The sequence below is a fragment of the Plecotus auritus genome (genome assembly GCF_963455305.1).
Source record: "Plecotus auritus genome assembly, chromosome: 1".
Lineage (NCBI taxonomy): Eukaryota > Metazoa > Chordata > Mammalia > Chiroptera > Vespertilionidae > Plecotus > Plecotus auritus.
In genome coordinates this window covers 176,027,559-176,039,652 of record NC_137770.1, presented here as the reverse complement: position 1 = coordinate 176,039,652, position 12,094 = coordinate 176,027,559, and the positions used below count along the sequence as shown (strand labels likewise).

Genomic DNA, 12,094 nt, shown 5'->3' with positions numbered 1-12,094 from the left:
TTGTTTTTCCTTCTCACAGAAGAGCCTAATTTAGATCATTGGTTTCACAGTTAAGAACTGGCTTTAGCAATAAGTTCTTTGGCAGACATTAACTAAATTAAACAAGTTAAATTACATGTGCTAATGTTTTGGTGAAAAATGTTTAACATACAAATGCAATACACAACTTGCTGAAAGTTACAATCATTTTTCACTCTTAACACATCAATATGAAATTTTAACTAAATACTGGAAAAAAATATAATTCAAACATTTTTTAGGAGGTACTCGAGCAAAAATATTGCATGCCTCTGGATTAGCAAAATGTATTTACCCAGGCTGAAGCACTTGTGACCAAGGCAAGCTGACCAGACCCATTTTTTCTCTCTTCCTTCTCTTGAACACCTCACCACCTTAAGGCCACAACACTTTGACTGATTAGCTGAGTGACACAGGTATCAGAACTTTCACTAATTTCTTGATTTGACATGTGAGAGAGAAGAGAGAACACAAGTTCCCTAGGTACCTGAAAGGTGGTAGTTTTGATATTTGAGGGAAAAGGAATACAAATAATAAATTTTACTTTTTTATAAAAGTCTGCATATATTAGTATTCGACTTTTATAATCCTATTTAATAAAATGTGTCTCATATATTTATTTCATTTTATTTTTATAATATTTGAGTGAATATATTTTGGCTTTGATTATCGGAGAGCAAAGCCTAGGAGGGTGATTCTTTTCGAAGGATTTACTGAGAAAGTGTCCTTAGAGAAGGGGAGTGAGGGAAGCAGGACAGGACAGGAAATAAAGGTGAAGCAAGAAAGAGGTCTCTGAAAAGCTCTGAGCACAAACTGCACTACAGAGTTGAACCCCTATATGCAATGAGCCAGCCTTTTGTATCCAACAGGCAGGGGTAAAGATCGCTGGGGAAAGATGGAGGTTCCTGTGTGCACAATACTCTGGGAGCAATAGTCTAATCCGAAGAGGGCCTTTGTCAGTCAGTGCTCACTGCAGATGGGAGATGGGTGCTCTGGGTGGTAAAGGGGATGTGGGTGGGGCAGTAGTAACCTCCAGTTTTCTGTTTCAGAAAGAAGGAAACCAAGGCTCAGAATGGTTAAGTATCTTGCTCCAGGGTTCTATAAGTATGAATGATGAGGTAATAGCATAAGTTCAGGTCTTTGACAGTAAAGTTCAGGTTTTTCTCATGTCAGTTTCATGTGCAAAGTATGTAGTTTAAATGAAATCAGACTCTAACCCTTACTAGCTATGTCCTCAGTCACACATCTTTCAGATATATGACCAGGCACGTTACTTAATATTTATGAGTCTCAATTTCTTAATCTGAACTATAGTATTGTTCTGATGATTAAGAAACAAACATGCAAAGCATCTATCATTTGACTTACGTAGTATTTACACTCCAAAATATCCATTTCCTTTCTTTATCTCTTTTACCTATGAAAAAACACATTAAAAGCATGTAGAGAAAATATTGGGTAACATGTAAATCCCATGTCACTTAGAGGAAACATTCTCGAACTGATTAGATGTTCGAGAAAGTCCTTGGAGTCCAAGTTGCCTTCACAAAAGCCTTAAAATTGACCACTTCAATTTTGTGATCACTTTCTCTATTTGAGTCTGTGTAATTTAAAAAAGCTATCGAAGTATAACATACATACAGAAAAGTGAAAAAGTCCTAAATGTGTAGTTCAATAAGTTATTGCAAGTAAACCTGTGTAAACACAACAGACATAAGAAATGGGACATTTACCAGCAGCCTAAATTCACCGGCTCTTCATCTCAGACCCCCTCCCAATTTCAATCCTTTCTTCTTTCTAAATATATCCACTGTTAGGACTCACCTTGGAAATGTTTTTGCCAGTGTGAAGTTTATGCAAATGAAATCACACCGTATTAACACCATGTATTTAACTTCTTTCACTTATCTGGTTCTTTTTGTGTGTTTTGTGTGTGTGTAACTCGTTTTTTTTTTTTTTTTTTTTGGGGGGGGGGAGGTCATTTTCATTCCTGAATAATATTGGTATGTGTGTATGCTTATTTAAATATTTTATTATTGATGAGAATTTTGGTTGTTTCCAGTTTTGGACTGCTATCAATAATATGGTGAATATTACTGAATTTTTCCTGTGGTGCACTTGTGTGCATTTTGTTTGAGTTCAGTTGTATCCCATTATTCATGGGAGAAACATTCCAAGACCTGAAACTATAGATAATATTGAACCCTATGTATATTACGTTTTTTTCTATCTATATATACCTATGATACATTTTAATTTGTAAATTAAGCGCAGTAGAGGATTAACATCAGTAACTACTAATAAAATAGGACAATTATAACAATAGACTGTAAAAGTTATGTGAAGTTGGTCTCTCTTAAAATATCTTAATGTACTGTGCTTGCCTTTTCACTTAAAGGACACATTTTCTGGCTTCTCTTCGGCATATCTGAATGGACAGCATCACTACTGTAGCATTGTGGGAACATTACTAAGTAAAGGTTACTTAAACATAGCATTGTGATACTTCAACAGTCAATCTGATAACAAAACGACTACTAAGTCACTAACTGGCGGAGAGCGTTACAGTGTAGATACTCTGGACAAAGAGATGATTCAGGTCCTGGGAATGAGATTTCATCACCTTACTCAGGATAACACATGGTGTAAAACATGAATTGTTTAGTGCTCAAATTTTCCATTCATTTTTTTGGACCACGGTTGTCTGTGAATAACTTCAAACATGGCAAGTCAAAGTGCAGATAATGGGGAGAAGGGGAGAGCTACTGTATAAAGGTAAGAGTTAAATTGAGGGATTATGAAGTACACTTATAATAAACTTGAGTAAATACTGCTAAACAGCTTTCCAAAGTGGCTGTTACAATTTATACTCCATTCCCCATTAATTTATAGAAGCTCTTATTGGTCCATATTTGCACTAATACTTTGTTTGCTCTGCTTTGTTTCTGTTTTGTTTGTTTGTTTTTTAAATTAAATTTAAATTCTTTATTGTTGAGAGTGTTATACATGTCTCCTTTTCCCCCCATTGACCTCTCCCCAGCCGCTCTTCCCCCCACCCCATCTCCTGCCTGTTTCTGGTTTTGTCATTCTGGTGGTACACCACAACAAACCTACAAAAACAGTTTTTGTCTTCCATTTCCCTGATATCCAATAATATTGGGTATGTTCTTAGACATCTATTGGCTATTTTGGTATACTTTTGTGTGAGGGACTTTTCAAGTCTGTTGCCATATTGCAGTTGGATTGTCTTTTCTGTATTGAATTTTAGTACTTCTATCTGTATATTGGATACCAGCCCTTTGTTGTTTGTATCTTCTCCCCCTCTGTAACTTCCTTTTTTTTTTGCTCTCAATGTTACTGAACAAATTTAGTGAATTTGATGCTCATGGCACCCAGAAAAGCCAAAGCCTGAGGCAACAGATTTTCACAAAGATTGGTTTGTCAGGCAGCCAGATGGGGAGACAGGAGGCAAGGCTGGCCCAGACAGTCTCCTCTGGACAAAGGCTGGAAGGAAATTTTAAGGATAAGGTTAGAAAGGACCTATACATATTTGTTAATTCTAATTAAAGGGCTTGAATTGATGGAATATTACTTGGCTGTAAAAAACAAGAAGGAAATCTTACCCTTTGTGACTGCATGGATGGGCCTAGAGGATTATGCTAAGTGAAATAAGCCAGTGTGAGAAAGACAAGTACCATACGATTTCACTTATATATAGAATCTAATGAACAAAATAGTAACAGATTCATAGACACAGAGAACAGACTGACAGCTGTCAGAGGGGCAGGGGGTTGAGGGGCTGGGTAAAAAGGTGAAGGGATTTTTTTTTTATTTAATAAATCTTTATTGTTCAGATTATTACAATTATTCCTCTTTTATTCCCCCATAGCTCCCCTCCACCTGGTTCCCAACCCGCCCTCTGCCCTTACCCACCCCCACTGTCCTCATCCATAGGTGTACAATTTTTGTCCAGTCTCTTCCCACACCCCCCACTCCTCTTTCTCCCTGAGAATTGTCAGTCCACTCCCTTTCTATACCCCTGATTTTATTATATTCACCAGTTATTCTGTTCATCAGATTTTTTATTCACTTGATTTTTAGATTCACTTGTTAATAGATATGTATTTGTTGTTCATAATTTTGATCTTTACCTTTTTCTTCTTCTTCCTCATCTTAAAGAATACCTTTCAGCATTACATATAATACTGGTTTGGTGGTGATGAACTCCTTTAGCTTTTTCTTATCTGTGAAGCTCTTTATCTACCCTTCAATTCTGAATGATAGCTTTGCTGGGTAGAGTAATCTTGGTTGTAAGTTCTTGTTAGTCATCACTTTGAATATTTCTTGCCACTCCCGTCTGGCCTGCATAGTTTCTGTTGAGAAATCAGCTGACAATCTTATGGGTGCTCTCTTGTAGGTAACTAACTATGTTTCTCTTGCTGCTTTTAAGATTCTCTCCTTATCTTTTGCCCTTGGCATTTTAATTATGATGTGTCTTGGTGTGGTCCTCTTTGGATTGCTTTTGTTTGGGGTTCTCTGTACTTCCTGGACTTGTAAGTCTATTTCTTTCACCAGGTAGGGGAAGTTTTCGGTCATTGTTTCTTCAAATAGGTTTTCAGTATCTTGCTCTCTCTCTTGTTCTGGCACCCCCATAATTCTGATGTTGGTATGCTTGAAGTTGTCCCAGAAGCTCCTTACACTATCTTCATATTTTTGGATTCTTTTTTCTTTTTTCCTTTTCTGGTTAGGTGTTTTTTGCTTCTTTGTATTTCAAATCTTTGACTTGATTCTTGAGATCCTCTAGTCTGCTGTTGGATCTCTATATTATTTTTAATTTCAGTCAGTGTATGCTTAATTTCTAGTTGGTCCTTTTTCATATCCTCGAGGGTCTCACTAAATTTATTGGCCTTTTCTAGAAAATTCTTGAAAAACCTTATAACCGTGGTTTTGAACTCTATATCCATCGTTTGCTTTCCTCCATTTCTTTTATTTGTGATCTCTTTCTTTGTCTCTGCATTTTGGTTGCTTCCCTGAGTTGATAGAGTGGCTTTGTGTGCTAGGTGTCCTATAGGGCCCAGTGGCTCAGCCTCCCCAGTTACCTGAGGTCGACACTCTTGGTGCACCTCTTTGTGCGCTGTGTGCATAGTCTTGTTGTAGTTAAGCCTTGATTGTTGTTGGTATCACTGGGAGGAATTGATCTCCAGGCCAATTGGCTATGAGGATCAGCTGTGTCTATGCTGGGAGAACTTCTGTGCTGGAGACACCCTTATGAGACAAGACTTGCAAAAGCCTCTGTGCTCAGCTTGAATGGGGCAGAGTCTCAGGGTGGAGCAGACAGCATTGGTTTCCCATCAGCCCTGCCCTAATAAGCCCCTGTGTCTCAGTGTCCTGTGGTAATCGCTGCAAGCACCTCTGAGAGAAAGCCGCCCTCAAGTTCCGCCCGCTGCCAGACAGTCCAGTTTCTCCCCGAATGAGTCTGGGTCCCCAGAGTCTTGCCCGGAACTGGAGTTCAGTGCAGTCGGGAGCTTTCGTCTCCCTCCGCTTGAGAAAGCCAGCCGCGTACTCAGTTGCCCACCCTCTCCATGTGTGCGCCTTGGTACCTCTGCCTTCCGCAGTTCCTCTGAGTCTCAGTGTGCTTTTCTCTTTCCTGACAGTCCAGTTTCACCCTGTATGAGTCTGGGTCCCCAGGAGTTCAGCGCAGTCGGGAGCTTTTGTCTCCCTCCCGCTTGAGAAAGCCAGCCACGCACTCAATTGCCAGTCCTCTCCGTGCGAATGTCTCAGTACCTCTGCCTCCTACAGCTCCTCTGAGTCTAAGTGTGCTTTTCTCTTTCCTTCTAGTTGTAGAATTTCCACTCAGCCAGCCTTCCTGTGGTTCTGGATGATGTCCGTTTTGTCTTTTAGTTGTAGTTTTGAAATTGTCGTGTGAGGCAGCAGTTTAGGTGTTTACCTATGCCGCCAACTTGGTTTCTGGTGAAGGGATTAAGAAAAAAAAAAAAAACCCACCTCATAGACACAGACAACAGTATGGTAATTACCAGAGGGAAAGAGGGGTGGGGGTGGGAGGAGGTAGAAGAGGGTCAAAGGGGGATAAATGGTGATGGAAGGAGACTTGACTTGGGGTGGTGGCCAACCCATACAATATATAGATGATGTATTATAGAATTGTACACCTGAAACCTATAATTTTAACTAACCAGTTGTACACCTGAAAGTTATATAATTTTATTAACCACCCCAATAAATAAATAAAATAAACAAATAAATAAATACATAAGGGCGTGGATTGGATATTCTTGGAACTAAGTGATCTTATTTTAGATAAGGGATGCGGAAGAGGCAAGAAAGAACAAAGACATTCCAGCCTGGCAGAGTTTGATTAGTTAGTTCTATGTGTCCAATTTTGGTCTCTGCATGGGATCTTCCTTATTGACTGATCCCCTCACTTCTTAATGGGCTCTGAGTGCTAAATGTAACATATCTGCTACTTGAGTTCCCTGAATCTTAGTTTCACTGTGCTGTGGAGGTCATCTTAGGGTCATTTAGTTGCTACTAGTAAGTGCTCCTGATCAACCCCCTGGGACTATTCTGATCCAGCTTGGTCTGGTGGTATCCAGAGTGCTGTGAGAAGGCCTATTATTATCTCCTGAAATACACTAAAAATCTGGGGGACAGGGGGAGACACACAAAACACCTATTAGGGCCTGGTTTCAGTGTTAGGGCTGGTTTCATTAATTGTGACTTTGAAACAGAAATTCTTAACTTTAAGGTAGTCCAATTTGCCAATCTTTTTCCTTATGATCAGCATTTTTTATGTTTTGAGAAATCTTTGTTTACCCCACATTTTTTAAAGATATTCTCTATGTTTTCTTCTAGATCAGGGGTGGGGAGCATCTAGCCCACATTGGGCCATGAGAAATTATTTGGTCTGGGCATTAAGGGTAAGTTAATTAAATGTTTGAGCAAATATAGCAGGCTAACTTTTAAGTTGAGAATTTTGTATAGCCCTGGAATCCTATCTAATAAAGAGGGAATATGCCAATTGATCCTCATGCTGTCACAAAGATGGTGGTGCCCACAGCCAATAAGGACGGAATATGCTAGTTGACTGCCACGCCCTCAAAGATGACAGCTTCCACAGCCACAAGATGGCATGCCCAGTCCCCTCAGCCCCGCCAGGGTGGCAGGCGTGCAGAAAGGCCAGGCCTCTCGGCACACCTGCCTTCAGAGTCCCCCAGTCCCCTCAGCCCCCCAGCTGCCCAGGGCTGGCCCAAGGCACAGGCAAGCCTCAGATGTCGGCTGCCCAGCCACCCAGGGCCAGCCTGAGGCACAGGCAAGCCTTGGATGGCAGCTGCTCAGCCGCCCAGGGCTGCCCAAGGCTCAGGTAACCAGGGCCGGCTGAGGTTTGCACTGCCAGCAGTGGCAGCAGCAGAGGTGTGATGGGGCGTCGCCTTCCCCTGATTGCCTGGTTGCCTCCTGCCCCTGAGGGCTCCTGGACTGTGACAGCGGGCAGGCCGGGCTGAGGGACCACCCCCTCCAGTGCATGAATTTTCATGCACCAGGCCTCTAGTGATATTATAAACATCCAAATGGCCCTTAGCAGGAGATAGGTTCCCCATCACTGTTCTAGATACTTTATTATTTTACATTTCACATTTTGCTAATACAATCCATCTGGAATTGATTTTTATTCATTGTGTGAAGTAGTGGTTAAGGTTTATTTTTTTCATATGGCTATCTAGTTAACATAATACTATTGGTTGAAAACACTGTGCTTTGCCACTGTTGTACAGTGCCACATTAGACATAAATTAAGTATACATTGTCTCTGAACATTCTATTCTGATCCATTATTCTATTCATTGATCCATCTTTATGTATCTATTTATCTGTAGCTCTAATTATTTTGATATTGAATAGAATAGTTTCTCTCCATTTGTTCTTCAAGATTGCCCCAGTTATTTTCATGCATTTCAATATAGATTTGTGCAAAAAACTTCCCTGGGAATTTGATTAGGATTTCATTTGATTTTTAGATTAATTTAGGGAAAAGTGGCAGCTTTACAATATTGAGTCTTGAATCCATGAACATGGTATATTTATTCCATTATTTAGGTTTTTAATTTATGTCAACATTGCTTAATAGCTTTTTTGGGAAGAGGCATTGTACATATTTCTTTAGATTTTTTAAAAAAAATATTAGATGTTAAAAAAAATTATAACAGTGTATATTTTGAGGAAGCGTTAACTGACTTGAAATTTTTGACTCTGGTTTTGTTTGGCCTAAAGGCCAAAGCCTTCAAGATAACACTCATTTACACATGGTCATTTATAATAATAAAAGCATAATATGCTAATTAGACCGATGTCCTCCCAGTTGTCCTTCCTTCCAGACAAAGCCGCAGTGGGTGGAGGCTGCGGCAGAGGTGGCAGAGGCCCCCGGCCATGGCAGTCGGCCCCTGGCTGCAGTGGCAGCAGGCGGGGGTGGGGGGGTGGGGGGAGGCAGAGCCAAGGCCCTTGCATGAATTTCGTGCATCAGGCCTCTAGTAAGATAATAAGGCCTCTAGTAAGATTATAAGGTGCTAATTTTCTGAAATATATTATTTTAATCTTCTATAGTAATAACTTCAATGAATTACAATTCAATATTAATTCCTCAGATTTTATTAAAGATTTTCATAAGAAATAGCCATATGAAGAATATTTCACATTTGCAGGCTATCATATTCATTGCATTTTAAGTGAGAATTTACTCGTGCAATAAATTGTGTTTAGACTTTAGTGTAAGGAAAATATCCATTTTTATAATGAAATGATGTACCACCTAAATTAGTGAGGTACACTTCAGGAAACAAATAACAAACTTTGAGTTATATGAAGAAATCTTTTTAAAAAAAATTTTAAATTGATTTCAGCGAGGAAGCGAGAGGGAGAGAGAGATAGAAACATCAATGATGAGAGAGAATCATTGATTGGCTGCCTCCTGCACACCCCCTACTGAGGATTGAGCCCTCAACCTGGGCATGTGCCCTTGCCCAGATCCAAACTGCAATGCTCTATCCACTGAGCCAAACCAGCTAGGGCTATGAAGAAATCTTAATGAGGAAACTCTTTACAATGGTTTAAGCAGGATGTATGCTCCATCATGAAGCTAGCAATAGCAAAGCACCATTAACACTCTTCCACGTAAAATGACAAGAAAGGGAACCTGCTCTGCTTCTTTGCCCCGCTTGCCCACCCCCGCAGCCATGAAGATGGGAATCATTGCAGAAATCTTAGAAGAAAGAACCGAGAAATATGTGGATACTCCACTTGGCAAGCCTTCTGATGCCTTCGTTTTGGGAAAGATAAAGAATGTTGATTGTGTCCTCCTTGCAAGGCATGGGAGGCAGCATACCATCATGCCTTCAAAAGTCAACTATCAGGCAAACATCTGGGCTTTGAAGGAGGAGGGTTGTACTCATGTCACAGTGACCACAGCTTGTGGTTCCTTGAGGGAAGAGATTCAGCCGGCGATGTCGTCATTACTGACCAGTTCATCGACAGAACCACCATGAGGCCTCAGACCTTCTAGGATGGGAGTCCCTCCCGTGCCAGAGGAGTGTGCGATATCCCAGTGGCTGAGCCGTTCTGCCCCCAAACCAGAGGGTCCTCATAGAGACTGCTAAGAAGCTAGTGACAGTGCTCACAATTCAAGGACCTCGTTTTAGTTCCCACGCAGAAAGTTTCATGTTTCCCACATAGGGGATGCATGTTATCAACATGACCACAGTTCCAGAGGTGATTCTTGCTAAGAAGGCTGGACTTAGCTATGCAAGTATGACCATAGCAACAGATTAGGATTGCTGGAAGCAGTGCGAGGAAGTGGTTTTGGTGGGCCCGGTTTTAAAGACCCTGAAAGAGCCTTACTGGCATGTCTCAATGGTTGAGCGGCAACCTATGAACCAGGAAGTTAGGGTTGGATTCCAGATCTAGGCACATGCCCAGGTGGCAGGCTCATCCCAAGTAGGAGGCATGCAGGAAGCAGCCAATCAATGACTCTCTCTCATCATTGATGCTTCTATCTCTTTCTTCCTCTCCCTTTCTCTCTGAAATCAATAAAAATATATTTAAAAATGAAAATAAAAAAAGAGCCTGAAAGAAATGCCAAAAGTTTGCTCGTTACTGCCATGCCTCAGATAGGTCCCATGGAATGGTCAGAAACCCTCCATCACCTGAAGAATACGACCTAGTTCTCTGTGTTATTTCCAAGACATTAAAATAGAGCATGAATGCCCAGAAGATAAGCCTTTCTAATGCTAGTCATTTGGGAGAAAGCCTGTTTAATCTGAAATGTGGAAAAGCTTTCATGCCCTTGCTCACTAAGGAAGAGCATGTGATAAGACCATGCCAATGTGAAAGATGCCTTCTGAAAGACATGGACTGCTTCAAAAAACAGAGGGAAAGTAAATGACCAGTAAACATGGAAAATTCCAACCCTTTAGAAAAAAGACAATACACCCTTCCCCCATTAAATGCATAACAATAAAGGGTGGGAGGTGACAGGTTCCTATGTTGCCGAGGAATATGAAGATAAAATGGGCCTCTTAGACTATTTATTGGTGTCACTGTAAACTGGTACAATCTGTCTAGAGTGTGGTTTGGTAAATGTATCAAAAGGCTTAAAAATACACTTTTTGTGCTGGTTACTCCACTCCTTTTATCTTTAAAAATGTATCTCTAAAAAAGTAGACATGCATACAAAGAAATATATATAAAGGGTGTCTAAATGTAGTACTAGTTTTAATAGCAAGTATTCAATACAATATGAATATCCAAAAATTGGAAATAAATTATGGTTTAGCTCTAATTCGATTGTAAAGCACCCAACTGAAGATCATGTTGTTGTTTTTTTAAAAAAATATTTTTTTTATTGATTTCAGAGAGGAAGGGAGAGAGAGAGAGAGAGAGAGAGAGAGAGAGAGAGAGAGAGAGAGAAACATCAATGATGAGAGAGAATCATTAATTGGCTGCCTCCTGCACCCTCCACACTGGGGATCAAGCCCTCAACCCGGGCATGTGCCCTAACCAGGAATTGAAACCGTGACCTCCTGGTTCACAGATCGATGCTCAACCACTGAGCCAAGCCAACTGGGCTGAAGAATTGGTTGCTTTGTAATATAAAATGAGAAAAAGGACATGTGAGCATTTTACAGTACTAATTTTGTTTTAAAATCCTACATACATGTACAAAAAGACTAGCAAGAAATAGAATTTTTGTTATTGTATTTTGGGGGTATACTGGATCATTTTAATTTTCTTTATTTTTTTTTTGTCTTCACATTTTATTTCTACATGAATATAATCAAAGAGTGAAGTTATTTTAAAAATAAAAATTACTGAGAAAGAAAAAATACATAAAATGACAAGAGAGGAAGGATTTCCCAAACCCTGACAGAGTGGGCTGCCTGAAGGTACTGTGACCTTCAGGACAGGCATGCCGCCAGCACATGTAAACAGTATAGGAATGGAGTTCGTCTTGCTCCTTATGCTCCTGAAGGTGATCCCATTGGTCTGACTCAATCGGAAGCCAAAAGTCAAGAGCACATTTGATGCAGTTCATACATTCCACCTTCCAGGAAATGCAGCCCAAAGCAGAGAAAGAAAGGGCTCTAGGGTCTAACAAAAGATATCGAACATATTGCCTTTAAACCCCTGTCTTCCTTCACTCCTGGAAAGCTAAGCTATTAAAGAGCCAATTTCCTTAACGATAGTACATCTAGACCTTGTACCCATCACTCTGTTGCTGGATTGTTGACTAGAATAATTTACTGTTGCTTCTTTTTCAGAGAATTGCTCTTGGCCAATAGGGAGCTACTTTCTTAAGGGACTAACCCCTCGCCCTTGCTTCAAGAAGCCGATCAATGACAGACTGACACAGCAGTACAATAATTGGTCCACTCGTCATAATGTGAGACTAACCCTGTGGTGCAATTTGTGTTTCAAAACTTCCCCAAGAGATCAGACTTAAGCAAGTGTCCAAATGAGGCCACATGCTTGGTTAGTTTGTTTCCCTACCCTATCCTGTTTCCCTCCCCTT

The 12,094-nt window shown here is 40.4% G+C and overlaps 1 pseudogene across 1 annotated transcript; it reads left to right on the top strand.

The window, feature by feature from the left end:
- Positions 1-9,263: 9,263 nt before the first annotated feature.
- On the top strand, positions 9,264-10,274 carry LOC308241732 (S-methyl-5'-thioadenosine phosphorylase-like; annotated as a pseudogene). Its single transcript has 2 exons — positions 9,264-9,926; positions 10,157-10,274. The product of its transcript is annotated as an S-methyl-5'-thioadenosine phosphorylase-like (transcript).
- Positions 10,275-12,094: the final 1,820 nt, after the last annotated feature.